Genomic DNA, 17,541 nt, shown 5'->3' with positions numbered 1-17,541 from the left:
ATTGAATTGTTTTCAGAGTTTTGTTCTCAGATTATTCATATTACTACAAAAATACAGTTTGTTTTTCTATGTTGATTTTGTATGCTACTACTCAGCTGAATTTATTAGTTGTAATATTTTTTTTCTGTGGAACCTTAAAGATTTTCTACATATAAGAATATATTTTCTGTACCAACTTTGATGCAGTTTATTTCACTGTCTTTTTTAATTTCTCTGAATGAAACTTCTAATATAGTGTTGAATAAAAGTGGCTGGCAAGAGCAGACATTCAGTCTGTCTTCTGAGCTTAGAGGAAAGAATTGTGATCTTTTTCTCTAGAATATGTTGTTTGCTATGGGTTTTTATATGTGAATTTTACAATGATGGTTTCCTTTTATCCCTAATTTATTGTTTTTATTATAAAATATTTTGAATTTTGTAAAATACATTATCTGTATTAATGAGAGAATATTTTTAAAAATGTTGTTAATGTGGCATATGCATTGATTAATTTTCATATGCTTAAACATTTGTTAAGAAAGGCTAGCTAAGTGAACCAGTGAGAGTGGAAAAAGAATAAAGAAATCTATACTGGTTGTGATCAATTATTTGTAAACACCACTGCACTGAAACCAGCCATATGCTAAAACTTCCTTACATTCCAATAATAAATTCCCCTTGGTCGTGGGTTGTAATCTTGCTAGTATGCTGCTGAATGTAGTTAGTTAGGATGTTGCTGAGTAGTTTTGCATCTGTGTTCATAAGGGATATTTGTCAATGGGTTTTTGTAGTCTCTTTGTCAAGCTTTGGTGTGAGCTAATGCTGGCATCATGGAATAAGTTTGGAACTGCTCTCTTCGGGCTTTTGGTAGACTTTGGAAAGGATTTTTGTTCTATAAATGCTTGATCTAAATCACTAGTAAAGCCAGAAAAACAAGGGCTTTTCTTCGAGAAGAGATTTTTAATTACTGATTCCATTTCCTTAGTAGTTTTGTATCTATTCAGATTTTGTATTTATTTGTAATCAAGTCATGTATACGTAGGAATCTGCCCACTTTATCTAGGTTTTCCAATTTATCATCCTATCGTAGCTCGCAGTACATTTTTTAAAACATTTTATTTCTTTGAATTGGTAGTAATGTCCCACTTTCATTTCTCATTTTAGTATGTGAATATGCTGTTAATTATTTTTGTGTGTAGCTGAAAGTTTGCCAATTGTTAATTTTTTGAAGAACTGAGAATGAACTTCTGTTTTTTTTGGAATGCTGTTGTTCGTATAACCTGTATTGCATTTATCTCTGCTAAAATCTTTAATATTTTCTTCCTTCTCTTTGCTTTGCATCTAATTTGGTCTTATTTTTCTAATTTGCTAGGTGATAAAGTTATTATTTATTTAAAATCTTTGTTCTTTTAAAATTTATTTTAGCTGCAAACTTTTCATCTTCGCACTGTTTTTGCTGTTTCCCATAACTTTTGATATGTTTTGTTTTCATTTTTCTTCCTCTGTAAGTATGTTTCTACTTCCTCTGTGATTTCTTCCTTTCCTTATTGGTTGTTTAAGGGTATGTTGTTTAATTTATACAATTTTGTAAACTTTCTAGCGTTTCTTCTGTTACTGATTTAATTTGAGATCTACTATACAGCCCATCCTGGAGAATTCCCCATGTGCATTTGAGAAGAGTGTGTAGTCTCTTTTGTTGGATGGAGTATATTGTATCTGTCTGTTAGATCAATTTGGTTCATTGAGTTAGTCAAGTCCTCTATTTCCTAATTTATCATCTATCTCATTTTTCTATTCATTACTCAGAGTGGAATATTAACATCTTCAACTATTATTTTAGAACTGTCTATTTGTCCCTTTAATTCTGTCAACTTATGCTTTTCATATCTAAATGTTTAATTATTATATATGGGTTTAAACTATTTCTATCTTCCCTCCAAATGGATATTCTATGACTATATGATGTCTTATTGTCTCTTGAAAGTTTTTAAGTCTATTTTGGCTGCTATTAATATAGTCATCTGCAGTCTCTTTTTCATACTATTGGCATAAAATAATTATTTTCCTCCTTTTTTTAAACCCTCAAGTCCTGTGGAAAGCTAACAGCAGCATTACTTAATTTAAAAAGCAGATAAATCTTAAATCAATAGCTTAATGTTTGTAAAAGCATTTAAATGGAAATGAACTACACAGTCCACCAGGAACAAAGGATATCAGTTGGGTCTAAGAATAATCATGCCAAAAAGCTCTAGGAGGAAAAGCTGCTGGGAATTGGGACTGTGGTAATGGTCTTCGGGGTCAAGAAGGAAATGGGGAAATGGCGATGCTCAGGGTCAGGCACATGCTTAGCAAAAGACCCAGAAAACCCTAAGCTCTCACCTCTGTATTTTAAACTCTGCACAAGTAGAAAGTAGAAGCTAAAGGAGAGTTGTAACTTTATGCTGATTGGTAAAGGCATGCTCCAACACACATACATAGATCCCAGGTGAAAAAATCAGATATTTATTTTTAGTGAGGATTAAAAAATCTGGAGTCTTACTATCCAATCAAGGTTGAGTAAAAATATTTGGGGAGATTTGCATTGATCAATTCATCCTGAGGTCAAGAAAATCTTGATTTTGACATTTGGAGCCTCCAGTAAAGGACTAGACTCCACCTAGAAGTGTTCTTTGGCCTTTTGGACTCAGTGACACACTACTGGTTACACTGATTTGAAAGTCAGCTAAGAGCTTGCTGCAGAACTCCTGCCAAACTCAGTTTCACCCATAGAGGGCTAGAGCATCCCTAGCTGGTAGAAATTTTGTGCCTCCTTCTATCCTCTGAAGCAAAGCTGCTGTCTCTGTGGGGCCCCCAATTTACTGAGCATTTCCTATATGACTGGTCCTGGTTCATAGATGAGTCAGGGAAGGTGAAACCTCATGATGTCCACTGGGCCACTGTGGCTGTTTAATCTGTGCCAGCCATACCGAACCTGACATGAGTGGTTGCTCCTCTCAAAGGTCAGAACTCAGGGTTTGGGGTAATTGCACATATTCTATCTGTTTGGTTGTCTACAATGGAAACTGTAGACTGGCTGAATGTCTTTTGGGCTGCCAACCAGAAACAATCTCAGATGCTGATCTAACTGGATCACTCATCTAGAAATCCATGGTAAGGGTTTGTTTTCTAGAGAGTGACCACAATCAAGCTGCAGATTGAGCCTAAATCTGTGTCTAATGCAGAGTCTAATACTGCAAGCCAGACTTGGGGTTGCTGGTGAAAGCTGACCTGTTTGTCTCATGGTTTAAGAATTCCTACACCATACCTAGCAGAATAACCAGAAGTGGACTTTTGGCCCACTTCTTGAGATATCAGTCACCACTCGCGACATCTTCAGCATAACAGTAAGCCGACTCCAGCCACACCATGTGTCCCTTGAAGCTAATCTGTGCCATCTTTTAGGCTTTTGAGCCCAATTGAGCACTGACTTTGTGGCATTTTTCACCACATGTACTAAAATGAGCCAACTCTATGATGTTCTCTTCTTTTCCACACATGTTGGTTAGATAATTTGTTGATTAGATATGGTTTATTATCTCTTCCTGATTGCCTCCAAGATGAGGATGAAATGGTTGGGGGATCTAGGAATCTATTTCACAAAGTTGGAATTTCATGCTAATAATTCCTGGGTGAAATGTGACTTTCTTTCCGATAACTGCAATTCTAGGCAAGCCTGGCTTTTGTATCCTCTTAGTTGCATCCCAGCCTAGTAGCAGTTATGGGACTCCAACTTAGTTCTAGTTAAGTTTTATGTAAATATTCTTGTCTCTATTTTACCTGGCTCTACTAGATAAAATGTCTAGAAAAAAGTAGAGGGTGACTAGAATAAAAGTGAGATTATAGGTACCGGAATGAGATACACTGATTCTGTGGAAGTAGTGGGAGAACAACAACCTGTAACCTGGGGAATGAACAACACAGACCTCGGAAGCTACGGGAAATGGTGGGACATTAACAACTTTTTTCCTTTCTGAATAACCCCTGGTGCAGCCCACAAAAAGGTCTGGAAGTACTATTCGTTAGATCAGACGGTAAGGCAGAGGCTGCGGATTCATCTCCTTTTGGTCTCCACATTACCCTTAAGAATCCTTTGAGACTATTCTATCTCTCTGCGATGTAGGCTTGGAACTCTAGCGGGCAGTGTGCACTCTCAGTGCCCCTGGTTCAAGGCCACAGTTTTTCAGATGATGGACAACCATTGCTTTTTCCTGAAGAGACTTAGCACCCTGTGGCTGAGCTTAAGTGGGCCTCTAGACAGCATTGATTGCATTTTCTTCTTCCTCTATGAACTGGGATTTCTCCTTCTGTTTTTCTACCACGTAGAGATGAATCTGTATTTGTCAATATTTAAGTAAGTCAGAGACATAAATCAGGTAAGGAACCCTAGACACTGCTTCTAGCCTAGCTGGACTCTTGCCTATTTCCCTTCTCACTTTATGAGATCAATTATATTGGCACAGGGAGATACCCTTAGATAGTGTGTCTCAGGAGCAATTAGAGAAGCATACTTCTAGAGAATCTGGTAGGACAGCTCAGGAGGGCCAACGAGGATCAAAGTTTCTGTTCAAATTTTGAGCCTAGCTGTGTGTGGCCGACGAATCCAGGAAAGATCCCAGATCCCTGGAAGGGATTGTTAAGAGAGGATCCATTACATTAGAACCCTAGGGTGGGTGTTCATCCGTCACCTTCTGAGTCGGATTATCAGGGTTAAGACTGTGGTAGGGCTGCAGAGAAATTATATCCTGAGAAAGCCTCTGATCGAGTGCAACATAGGTGGCTCCAGCACAGGGAGATGTCTTCTATTTGAGGAACATTATACTTGTGTGGATGTGTCTGTGCCCTTCCTCAGCAGAGCCCCACTGACTGGATGATTGTTTGAGAATTACGTGTAAAGAGCCCTATATTATTTTGAATTTAGTAAATATCGGAACAGAAAAAAACAATATTATCTACTTTCAAATTGAATAACAGCATGAGCAACTTTCAGGAAAATGTCACAGGATGAAACTCCGGGGCCTTGTTCATTCCCTGAAACCTTGAACGTCGTGATGCAAACTGTAGGGTTAACCTTATCAACACTTAATTTTTTGCCATATAGATTTATCTTTATAAACAATATTTTCATTGGACCTTTATTTTGATATATGCCATGAAGAATAAATCATTTATTTCCTTTGTGATAAGAACGTCACATTTTTACACCTCATGTATAAATGATGCCATCCCCCATGTAGTTTTTATTGCTATAGCCTGAATGTTTATGTCCTCTTTCAAATTCATATGTGGATAATTTTAGGTGTGAGGCCTTTGGGAAAGTGTTGAAGCCAAGAGTTCTTCATCTTCATGAATGGAATCAGTGCTCTTTCAAAGGAAGTTGAAGGGAATGCCCTTATCCAGTCTGCAAGATGGTACCATCTATGGGGAACAGGGCTCTCACCATATACTAAATTTGCTGCTGCCTTGATCTTCCACTTTCCAGCCTCCATAACTGTGAAAAATACATTTCTGTTATTTATCCTTTACCCAGTCCAAGGTATTTTGTTATAGCAGCCAGGATGCACTATGACACTTTCTTAGGCACTTTGGTTTATTTCTGAATTTTTAGTTTCAGTGATCTATGAGATTTTTAATCAATCAAGATTTTTCACAGGGCTTGCCAGTGTTTTTTTTTTAAAGAATTTTCTTGTCTATTCTTATTTGTGTTTTCATCTATCTAATATTTTATAGTAACGTCTACTTGCAATATTAAATGGTATCAGTATAGGAACAAAATTGAATTTATAAATAACTTTAAGGACAATTGATGTTGATAATATTGAGTTTTTCTGCCTAAGAATATGATACAAATTGTCTATTTGCTTATGTGTACATTCATATATTTCATAAACTTTCCATGTTTTTTCCATATTATGTACATATTTTTCTAATATTTATTCCTAGTTTATTTTATTCTGCTAAAAAGTAATTTGAGACACAATGAATTTGCAAAGTGTTTATTTGAGTAAGAGCAATTGATAAATTATAAAATATCAGACAGAAAGATATTGAGTGCTTATTGACAATGTAAGAAGCAAGTATTTATTTGAAAAATGTAGAAACAAAGAAAACATTTGATTGGTGGTAGCACAAATTTTTTTTTTTTTGTTTTGTTTTTTGTTTGTCTGTTTACCTTGTTGGACACTTTCTATTTATATAAGGTTGTTGGCTACTCCTGATTGGTTGAGCTTCATTTCTCTTTTTTAAATAGGCAGCTACAAGAAATAATTTAAGTTTTGCTTGTATTTGCAAATCAAGCAAGGTTGAAATGACTTATGAGACCTAACTAATTTTGTCTGCTCAGAGATTATTGAGATGTGATCTCCATTTTAATTTACTTTAACAAATTTTCAGTACTTTTACTTTCCATCCAAACTGTAACTTATAAATTATTATTGTTGTACATATGTAGACCCATGTTGTGTATGCTTTGAAGACCTGTCCTGCATTCAAATTCATTTGTATTATGTTATTATTGAATTTGCCCCATTTATTGGAATTCTAAACTGCAATCCCCCAACTGCAAGAGGTATGAGTTCTGAGGAGATAAGAGTAAAGATGAATCAGAAGTGAAAACAGTTCTCCAACCCGCACATGCAGTAAAAACAAATTTCACATGAATACAATGAGTAATTATCTAAAATTTAAAATACCCTGAAAACATTAATGTTTATTTCATTACTATGTAATATGGAAATTACAAGACAAAAAAACCCAAAGACTTACTGTTTAAATATAAATGAAGCTTTTTATATGATGAAGTGCTCCATAATTTAAATGTAAAATGCCAATAGGAAATACATGAAATAAAATAAAATTATATGTAAAAGTGACAATGCCTGTATTAGATTTAATAATATCTTACAATAAAATAAGTTGAAACCTACAAAATGGAAGAAAGTTTAAAATTAGGCAGATATTATCAGCCAGGTGAAGAATAAATACATATGTCAATAAGCATTTAATGTATTTTGTCTTAGATTTTATATGAAATAATAAAAGGTAAGCAACCCAATAGCATGGTAGTTTCACCCTGATTGCATTAAACTGAAAAAATATTAACATTTCTCCATGAGAAGTTGGATTCATGGATTGGCCTCATGCTGCATTCAAGGCGCTTTAGCCAGGAACCAACACTCACTGCAAGAGTCAGCAGGCTAGAAGTTTGCTTCTAAGATGTTCCCCAGCCTGCGACCAAGACACTTTGTCCTGACTACTTCTTCAACTCTGACATAGGTTTTGCTGATATAAATGCAAACCCAGCTTTATGCCTACCAAGCATCTACGTGGCTAGAGATGCAAATGGAGCATTTAGGCACTAGGCAAGAGCTCTTCCCACGTTTCCAAGCAGACTTTCTAGAATTTCCCAAAAATACTGACATTGTCTTTTTCAGACCCCATCTCCCAAAGAGAACCAGAGAGGCAGTCTGGAAGCCATTTAGAATCTCCAGCCTCCAACCTAGTAACAATGGACTTGGATACAAAGAGGCAACCTACTGACCTCAAAGACACCAGCCCAGATTCTGGGCATTGAATTCCTGCCTCCCCATGAAAGATCTCATCTGAGTCACAGCAAAGCCCACATTCTTCGTCAATGTTCACCTTGCAGACACGTTCCAAAACAGCCCCTCAGAACTGTCTTGAGATGAAACAAAAGGTGATGAAGCTCCAGGTTTGGAATGCCTGCCTCCTTCCTGACTCCTGAAAAGTCTACACCAGCTGGTTAGAACTCTCACACCTTAGGAAGCCTGGCCTCTCAGAGTGCATCCTCTAACAGGACCTCCTGGCCTTTTCCTCCTTGGAGGAGAGTGCCCCAAAATAATAGGGAATACATGGCCTCCACTCTCACATGACTTGATTGACTGATGAACTGATGTCTGAGGAGGAAACATATGTAGGGAACAGCCTGGGTTTTTTGAATCCCTGTTTCCCAGCTATGATGCCTGTGCAAATGGAGGGAGAATCCCCAAGTATTATTAGGTAGTAGACAGATACTGGCTAATAAAATTAAGTAAATGTAAGGTGACTTGAAGGCGAATTTATCATATGTCACATACAAAATTTTAGTTAGTGAGCTTTATTTAAAAATAGTCACAATTTGTAAGGGCATTCAAATATAATTTTAATAGGGAGTTATGAGAATTATCTGCACTTGCTGTGTAAATGATTGAGTTAGGGGTAACTATCTGAACGTCATGAGCTTGATATGTGCTACTTAATTTCACAAGACATTTACTTGCAAATGGTTGCCATTTTTGCTCTCACTATATGAAAATTTTTTCTTGCAAAGAGCATTTTTATGAAAGAAAAACTAGAAATTTTGCCAATTTCGGTTATTAAAATGATAAAACTGGTTTGTTTGTTATTCTTAACCAAATGCTCTTACAGATAGCACATAGTACCCATGCTTTGATTTTTTGTTTTTGTTTTTTTTTTTCACCTTAGGTCAATTGCCTTTCATTTTATTCATCAAACTGTATTTACTGTAGATAGACATTGCAGTTGTCATGTGTGCCCTATGGATTTGTACGTTGTTAGAAATATGAATTCTCAGGCCAAGTATATTGGCTCATGCCTGTAATCCCAGCACTTTGGGAAGCCAAGGCAGGTGAATCACCTGAGGTCAGGAGTTCAAGACTAGCCTGGTCAACATGGTGAAACCCCATCTCTCTACTATTTACAGTTCACATTGTACCTTGCAATGAATATACATGTTATCCAAAAAGCCTAAAAAATAATGAAGTTGGGGTGAGAATGGCTGGAAGTATAGGTGAAACAAAAATGATACATGACTAGTAGCTGTTAAAGCTGAGTGACTGGTCTGTTATACTTTTTTTGTATTGTGTATACATTTTCAATGATCTGCAATAAAACACTTGTAGAAGATGACAAAGTTTATCTGCACTTAGCTCTTAAGATCTTGGTTACCTTTGGGAAGGAGAAAGTGTCAAGGGCATGAACAAATCTGATTCTTAGACACACAAGTGTATTTATTTTGTAATAATTCATCAAGCATTCCATAAATATTTTGTTCCAATATTGCTGTATGCATGTTATTCATCAATAAAAATTTAAATAGTACATATCTGCATAACAGTCCTAAATTAATATTTTAGAATAATAGTAATGTTTTGTTTTGTTTTAAAGTGGAGCATGTTCACTCAGGACATCATCAGGTGTATATTAATGTACCAAGATATTTATTTATGTTTTAACTTTTGGATGAGTCCCCTAGGTCTTTTAATTTTTACCTCAATACAGTAAGTAGCATGGTTTTAACATTTTGGAATGCAGCTTTGTTTTCAGAAAGGTTCCCCCCGAAGAATGATGCTCTCCCAGGCCAGAGCACACAGCACAGTGACCCATGCACAGGATGCATTGAGCACACACGGCACTGGGTGAACCAGGAACAAAAGGAGAAGCGAGCCTGGGTCTGCAAAATATGCTTTGTAGGAAAAGCAGATAAAATTGAAGGGTCACAATTCAGCAGCAAACGTTTTTACATTCATTTGAGAAATCATTTCTAACAAAAGCTGCTGGTTAAAGCCATGGTTTTGTGGCTTGCCTCCACATTGTAATCACCTGCACAACTTAAACCATATTTTTTTCAGATCCAACTCCAAGGATTCTGATTTAATTGAGCAGTTACAACTTGGGTTTAAGGGATTTTGAAAATTTTCCTCCCCGTAGGTGATTCTCTTGCACCAGGGGTAAGAAGCGCTGGATGGGGGTGAGGAATGCTTTAGCTGTGAGAGATATCCATGTACGCTTCAGGATTTGCCCCATTGCATATCTGGAGTTTGGGGTCTTAGAAAACATTCTTGCCTTGTTAAAAATTAAAGGATGGCTTCAATACATACTTAGCTATTTGGCTACGTTGCAGAAAAAGAAAATGCCTTTCCAGAGATGAGTTTTTTGAGTCAGGGTTTTGTTCTGTCAGTGAGGCTGGAGTGCAGTGGTGTGATCATGGCTCATTGCAGCCTTGACCTCCCAGGCTCAAGTGATCCTTCAGCTCCAGCCTTCTGAGTAGCTGGGACTGAAGTCATGCACCAGACCTGGCTAATTTTTCAATTTTTTTTTTTTTTTGTAGAGATGGCTTTCTCTATGCTGCCTGGGCTGGTCTCAAACTCCTGGCCTCAAGTGATCCTCCTACATCAGTCTCCCTAACAGTTCGACCTACAGGCACAGGCAAGCATGTCTGGCGTATTTATTAAAATGTAGCTACTAGAATATTTAAAATTCACATGTGCCTCACATATTATTTCTTAGAGAATTGCCTCATTTTTGAAATCTCAGGCTGCCTGCTCTAAAACCTGGATGTGCCAGGAAGGTAAAAAAATCTGAAATTTTAAAATAATAGTCATTATATTGCTTCCATGTATGAATAACACATATATATTATTCATAAATAAAAATAATCTTACACACAAATGTAAATGCAAGTATTTTACAGGCAGGGCCAGTGTCCAGTGTATGGAGGAAGCCCTGCCAGAAAAGGATCCAGAAAAAACCTGTAATTCTTGCTTTATTCAACCCAGTGTCAAATCACATATATCACTCATGGCCTGAGGGGGCATGATGGGGAATTGAACTATATCCAATCATGGGTGCTGGAGTGGAAAGTATCTAATCAGGTGCACAGCTGGAGAAGAATGGACAGCTTTTTGGATCTAGGGAGGCCTTTGCCTGTCTCTCCACTCAGAGCTCAGGACACTAGAGCCACCTCAACACAATCGCCTGTTTTTTAGTTGTTTTAACACTCCAAAAGAGAATTAGTTTTCTCATGCATTTTCCAAATGTGTGGCAAGCAGAGCCTTAAATCTACCTCCCTGTTACCCCAGCCTAACTCTGGCTTGCAGTCAGATTTTAAATTTCCGGTTCTTTCCTGACACTTGCCAACACTAACTAACATTGTGTAACTCACAGTATTATCAACTGTTCTTTATTGTACATTTTAGACACAGTATTTTAATTCTTCATTTTTTCAAAAAGCAGTGGATGACCCTTAAAAAATATTTTTCATTTGTAAACATTTTACAGGAGATGAAAGCAGATAATAATAATCCCCTGTCACTCCACAGTACAAAAAAAAAAAAAAAAAAAAAGAAAGAAAGGAAAATATTTGTGCCCCTTTCTTTAATCTTCCCTTGGCACAGACACCCCATCAGAATGTCTTTGGGTTGAGGTTTCATTTTGGAAACTTCACAGGGCAATACATCCTCAGCCATCCTGTGTTATTTTCTTGGTTTTGAGTTTCAAAACTGTTTGAGGATTCCCCAAGATGCCAACACTGGCCATGACTCTTGAAGTGTCTAGTAAATAGCATCCCTTGTGTCATCTCCTCTCAGGGAACAGCCCAAGGTCTGAGAACGCAGCCTCTTTGTGGAGTGATTGGATTCACTGTACCTGGAAGGAATCTCCAGGTATACCCTTGCGCTAAAAGCAAACCCCTTAGGACATTAAGAATTTCTTAGCCCAACGCTTAGTTTCCATTCCTTAGATACACATTGCAGTCCAGACAACTGGATGCTGATATTGAGGAAAAAATGTCCTCAGATTGGTGAAGGGAGAGAAAATATTTCAAAGGACAAAGAAACCCAACCTAGTGCATCAGTGCAAAAACCTGAAAAGTAAAATGCACCTCAGGGACACAGTGGAGCACAGCATAGTGGCTCCTGGTAGGATGCTGATGACCCACTTCACTGAAACAGATGGGAGCAGGGAAAATATCCCAAGTAATAGAATGGGCTGACTTGACCCTTGGGTAAGATATGTCTGTGTTTCAATTGGCATTGTCACCTCTTAATTTTGTCACCCTGAATATATTATTGTATTTATTTTAACTTCACTTTTTCATTAACTGTAAATTATGTTTTATCAGTAGAGTTTCAAAGGTATGAAAATATTTATAAAGCACATTAAGTTGGTGAATTTTGAATAAAATTAAATAGTAATATATTTCATTTGTTAAAAATTGTTACTTACCTATTTCTTCAGCAGAATGAGTGTAGCACGTTTTCCAGGTCTGTTTTTTATTTGTTTGAGAGGGGACTTCAAGCAGAATCTCACAGCTTAGTGTTGGAAATGCTTCTAGGTGTAAAGACAGGGACAGTCTGTCTTCCACTACGGTGGTAGGAAATGAATACATATCTGCAAGCCCATGAGGTAGATTAATTGTCAAATTACATAAATTTATCACATCAGTTATTCTTTTTTTCAAAACAGAGAACTTGTGAAAGTGAATATCTCTATTCCATATGCTGCCATCTGGGTGTTTGAGGGTAATGCTAAGTTTTAGGAGCTGGGAATTGGCACCTACTGGAAGTGTTCACATATGATTAATTGTTTACTAAATGATTTGTTATGAACATAATTAAATTACATGTTTATTTTCTGAAAGGGATAGATACTTTGGCTTTTCTTAATGAGTTATAAGATGTAAGCCTATTTTATCTTATTTTATTTTATTTTATTTTATTTTATTTTATTTTATTTTATTTATTTTTTAGATGTAGTTTCACTCTTGTTGCCCAGGCTGGAGTGCAATGGCAAGACCTTAGCTCACTGCAACCTCCACCTGCCGGGTTCAAGAGATTCTCCTGCCTCAGCCTCCCGAGTGGCTGGGATTATAAGCATACACCACCACACCTGGCTAATTTTGTATTTTTAGTAGAGACGTGGTTTCTTCATGTTGGTCAGGCTGGTCTCAAACTCTTGACCTCAGGTCATCTGCCTGCCTCGGCCTCCCAAAATGCAGGGATTACAGGCATGAGTCACCATGCCCGGCTGTAATTTCCTCTGTTTTATACCTTAGATTTGAATAATTTTTGCTGGATTCTTCAAACATGAAGTATTTTTTAAATTGAAAACTAACTGAATGACTAACTGGTAAGTAGAACTCTTAGACCATTGACTAAAAGCTAAGGCCCACCTTGACCCTGCAAAAGAGGACCACTGAAGGCCCAGTTGATTATTCCTGGGTGTCTGCCCTGCAGGCATCCAAGCCTGCTCACACCAACCATGGAAGGAGCCTTTGTTACTGCCAGAAGATATAAAACGTTGGTAAGCCGGAAGTTCACAGACAGATGCAATTGAGCTTGAGATAGAAGAAATGTTGGGAGATTCTTTCTAGAATGGAATTGTTATTGTCCTGAGACTGTTTCTAGACTTGGTCTAAGAAGTTACCTAAGAAATATTGCAATTAAGAAAAAGTTCAAATGATTAGATCTTTGAGGGTCTCAAAGGTTAGGCGGAAAAGGGTCTTATTTCATAGGGAGGAGAAAACAAGTTTACAAGGAAGGTTGGAAGGGAAGCACAGGATGGAGGGCAGCAAAATCGGATCCCAGATAAGATAATGTTTCACCTTGAAGTCAGCCTGTTCTTAGGAGGGTTATGTATAAGGGTTGTAGGTTTGCTGAGGTGGTGGGTGAGTCAAAGTTCAGGGGCTGGTTGGAAGAAGAGAAACAAGCAAAGTTCCTGTAACGAGTATGTTATTTTGACCACTGAAGACTAAATTACTGAATGGTTGTTCATTTTTAAAAATGGGAATTTTCAATCTGTGTCCATCTTGTGATAGGTTAAAAAGACAGCGGGGAGCATTCTCAAAGTCATAATGGGAAGCACGTTTCTCTTCACTAAGCTGTTCTTTGAGAATACAAAGAATGGGGGAATTTCTTTAAATATAGCTATTTCCAGGATTACCTTCACCCACAACTGTTCCTTGCCCTAGACATCTCTTCCATTTGGCTGTTTCTGAGTTATATTTTTATAATAAAGTGGTAAATATAATTAGAGTTATTTGTTGAGTTTTTTTTTTTTTTTTTTTTAGTAATTCTATCAAATTATTTAACTTGAAAAGGGGTTTATGGGAGTCTCAGATTTATAGGCAGTAGCTGAGAAGTATAGATGGGCTTCAAGGACATGTGACTCTCCTCTGCAGTGCAGATGGCGATGTGAGACTGAGCCCTGAATTTTTAGGGTCTGTGCGAACTCTAAGTTGTGTCAGAATTAAATTTGGGGGCAACAAATGGGTGTTGGAGAATCAGTGGGTTTCGGGGAAGGTAGGCTCTGCTCTGCACACAGGCTAATACACCATGAACTGCCCTGTGGTTCCAGGCATCCTCCCAGGGTGAGAAGGACCAAGGACTCTGAGGGAAGAAGTTCCGAGAACAGATGACTTCTACCCTCCTGCCAACCTGAGGCCACAACATGTTTTTCACCCACTGAACTTACGCACTGCAGGTTGATGTGGTCAAGCCCTTCCCAGGACAGGGCTTCGGCATCAAGATTGTTGCCACGCTACCTTTCCTCAAAGACTTTCCCACCAAAAACCCACACATGTGCCTACAAGACCCCTGGCATATGCTCTACCTTAGACACCGAATCTGCAGTGGCAACCTGGTTTTTTCACCATTCCAGGTTTCTGTGCCACCTGATCATAATCTCATCTTCTTGCATGGACATAGAAATAAGTCAGAGCAAAGTTTCACCTAGGTCAGTATCTGTAGCATGAACCTGTCCTTCCACCAACCCTTTACTGTCTCCCAATTGTGGGTTCTTAATAGCACCTTCCCCTCTTTTACCTTTTAGTTCACCTCAAACCCTTTTTTAAGTGCACTCAGTGTGTCCAGGCCACCCCTCAGTTGCCTGAATCCAGCACCTACTAAAATTCAGATGTCCAGTAGTTCAAGACCATGGGCCTAGACCGCGTTTTTGCAGAAGGAAATACAAGTTAGAAATGAGAGGCTCTATTCTCCCATTTGAAAATTAAAAAAGATATTTTTTTCTTTTCCCTTTTCTTAAACAATGTAATTTAGAAAACGTGTATCACTAATTTTTTGAGACAGAATCTTATGCTTTTGATTAGTCTGAAGTGCAAGGGCATAATCATAGCTCACTATAACCTTAACCTCTTGGGTTTGAGCAGTCCTCCTGCATCAACCTCCTAATTACCTAGGACTATAGGCATGCACCACCATGACTGGCTAACTTTATTTATCTATTTATTTATTTTTTTCAAGACAGTGTCTTACTCTGTGGGCCAGGCTGGAGTGTAGTGGCATGATCTTAGCTCAGTGCAACTTCCGCCTCCCAGGTTCAAGCAATTCTCTTGCTTCAACATTTTGAGTAGCTGGCATTACAGGCACACACCACCATGCCTGGCTAGTTTTTTATTGTTATTATTTTTAGGAGAGAAAGGGTTTCACCACTTTGCCCAGGCTGGTCTCGAACCCCTGACCTCATTATCCACCTGCCTCCAACTCCCAAAATGCTGGGATTACAGGCATGAGCCAACATGCCGAGCCATATTTATTTTATTTTATTTTTTATGGTGACAGAATTTCATCATGTTGCCTGTAGTGGACTCAAATATTTGGCTTCAAGTGATCCTCCTGCCTTGGCCTCCCCAAATGTTGGGATTACAGACATGAACCACCGTGCCTGGCCTGGAAAACTTTTATATGTACCTTTTTCTCTCTGCTTCTTTGAAATATAAGCAAATCATTTTAACAGCTAAATAAGCCTTTCGCCATTCTTCATGACACAGAATTGTCTTTATCTAAGACCTGGAAACTATTGTTTGTTTTTTAATTTGGCAAAGATTTATTGATTTTTTATTTTCAGTCTTTTGAAGTAGGCACAGCTCAGTACAGTGGCTCATGTTTTTAATCCCAGTGCTTTGGGAGGCTGAGATGAGGGAATTGCTTGGGCCCAGGAGTTTGAGACCAGCCTGGGCAGCATAATGAGACTCCTTCTTTATAAAAAATTAAAATCAACTAGCAGGGCATGGTGGCTCAGGAGGCTGAGGTGAGAGAATCATTTGAGCCCAAGAGTTTGAGGGTGCAATGAGCCATGATCACACCACTCTGCCACTGTACTCCAGCTTGAGTGACAGAGGGAGACCCTGTCTCTAAATAAATTAATTAATTAAAAAATGTGTTTTTCCATACATAAAAATAAGTAAATAAACAAATAAATAAAATAGACATGGATTTGCTTAGAATAAAGCTAATTATAAGATAACAGAAAAGTGAACAACAAAGATGGGGTTCGCCCTAGCAAATAATTCCAGCATATTAGGAAACTCACAGAATTTTTCCTGCAGCATGACCGACATGAAAGTAGAATGTCATCATGTCAGGCTGTACCAGCGTTGGAAGACTAAACACTGTGGGGAAGAATCTCCCTTATGGAATATTATCAAAAGGTGAGAGCCCAGCTCCTGCCCTGATGGGCTACAGAGATGAGTTCTTGAGATAATACATTGCAGAAATATGCATAGAGTAGTTTAACCTTTTTTGTGTGTAGCACTTTCTCCATTTTCCTGAGAAATCTTCCCTGGTAATAGTGTCAGCTTTTAAGTTTTGAGGGTCTGGTAGGACTAAAGCTGCATGCTGCAGGTGATTCCTGGGGCAGGAAACTAATAAAAATTGCAGCCACAGGCATAAATACTCATGGCCTAATGTAAAGCGAAAACAATACAAAAGTCTGTACTGTTATTCGCACAAGTGTGTGAAGAGAGACTTTCCACATAACCAACTTGCCACTGAGACTAATGAAGGCCAGATTCCACTGGAATAAGACTATGAGTTACTCATGGGAAGGCCGTAGGACAAAGCCCAGAGATTTTTCATATTTGAGTCTGGGTCCTGGGTCTGTCCCGGTCTTCTCAGGTCTCTGTCTGTAGAGATGCCTATGTGGCTGCTCTCAGCACAGGAAGGTGCTGGCTGTGGTTGCTGGTTTAGTGCACCTGCTCTTTTTCCAAAAAGAGAGAGGAGTTGGCCACATCAAACAGCTCCTCATCAATCTGAATGCAGCTTTGTAAAAAGTGCCTAGAAACCACGCAAAGAAAAGTCTGTGGTCTGCCTTGTTTTCACTGTATGTGACACCTCCATTAGAAATTCTGCTTTTCTCTGCACTCCAGCCTGGATGACAGAGCGAGACTTCATGAAAAAAAGAAAGAAAGAGAGAGAGAAGGAAAGAAAGAAAGAAAGAAAGAAAGAAAGAAAGAAAGAAAGAGAAAGAAAGAGAAAGAAGAAAGAAAGAAGAAAGAAAGAAAGAAGAAAGTAAGAAAGAAAGAAAGAAAGAAAGAAAAAGAAAGAAAAGAAAAGAGAAGAGAAAAGAGAAGAGAAGAAAAGAGAAGAGAAGAGAAGAGAAGAGAAGAGAAGAAAGGACAAAAGAAAAGAAAAGAAAAGAAAAGAAATTCTGCTCTTCAGATTAGGCACATAAGGACAATCTGTATAAATCTCCATCAAGGAAGGAAACCAGAGGACAAGTTAAAGTCTTGGAATTCACATCTGAGTACATAGACTCGTTCTCCAAGCCTCTTCTTTTTATTCTGCCAGCTATGGCCTGGGTATGAACATGACAGATACTCAAGAGTTCCAACACTCGACAATCTGCTTCAGTCCAAGAAGAGTGCCCTCCCTCTTGTTCCCCCTACAACTCATGGTATAAGAAGTGGTGTGCCACTGCCCAGATGAGTTG

This window comes from Pan paniscus, chromosome Y, assembly GCF_029289425.2.
Source record: "Pan paniscus chromosome Y, NHGRI_mPanPan1-v2.0_pri, whole genome shotgun sequence".
Lineage (NCBI taxonomy): Eukaryota > Metazoa > Chordata > Mammalia > Primates > Hominidae > Pan > Pan paniscus.
Note: the sequence above shows the minus strand (reverse complement) of the source record.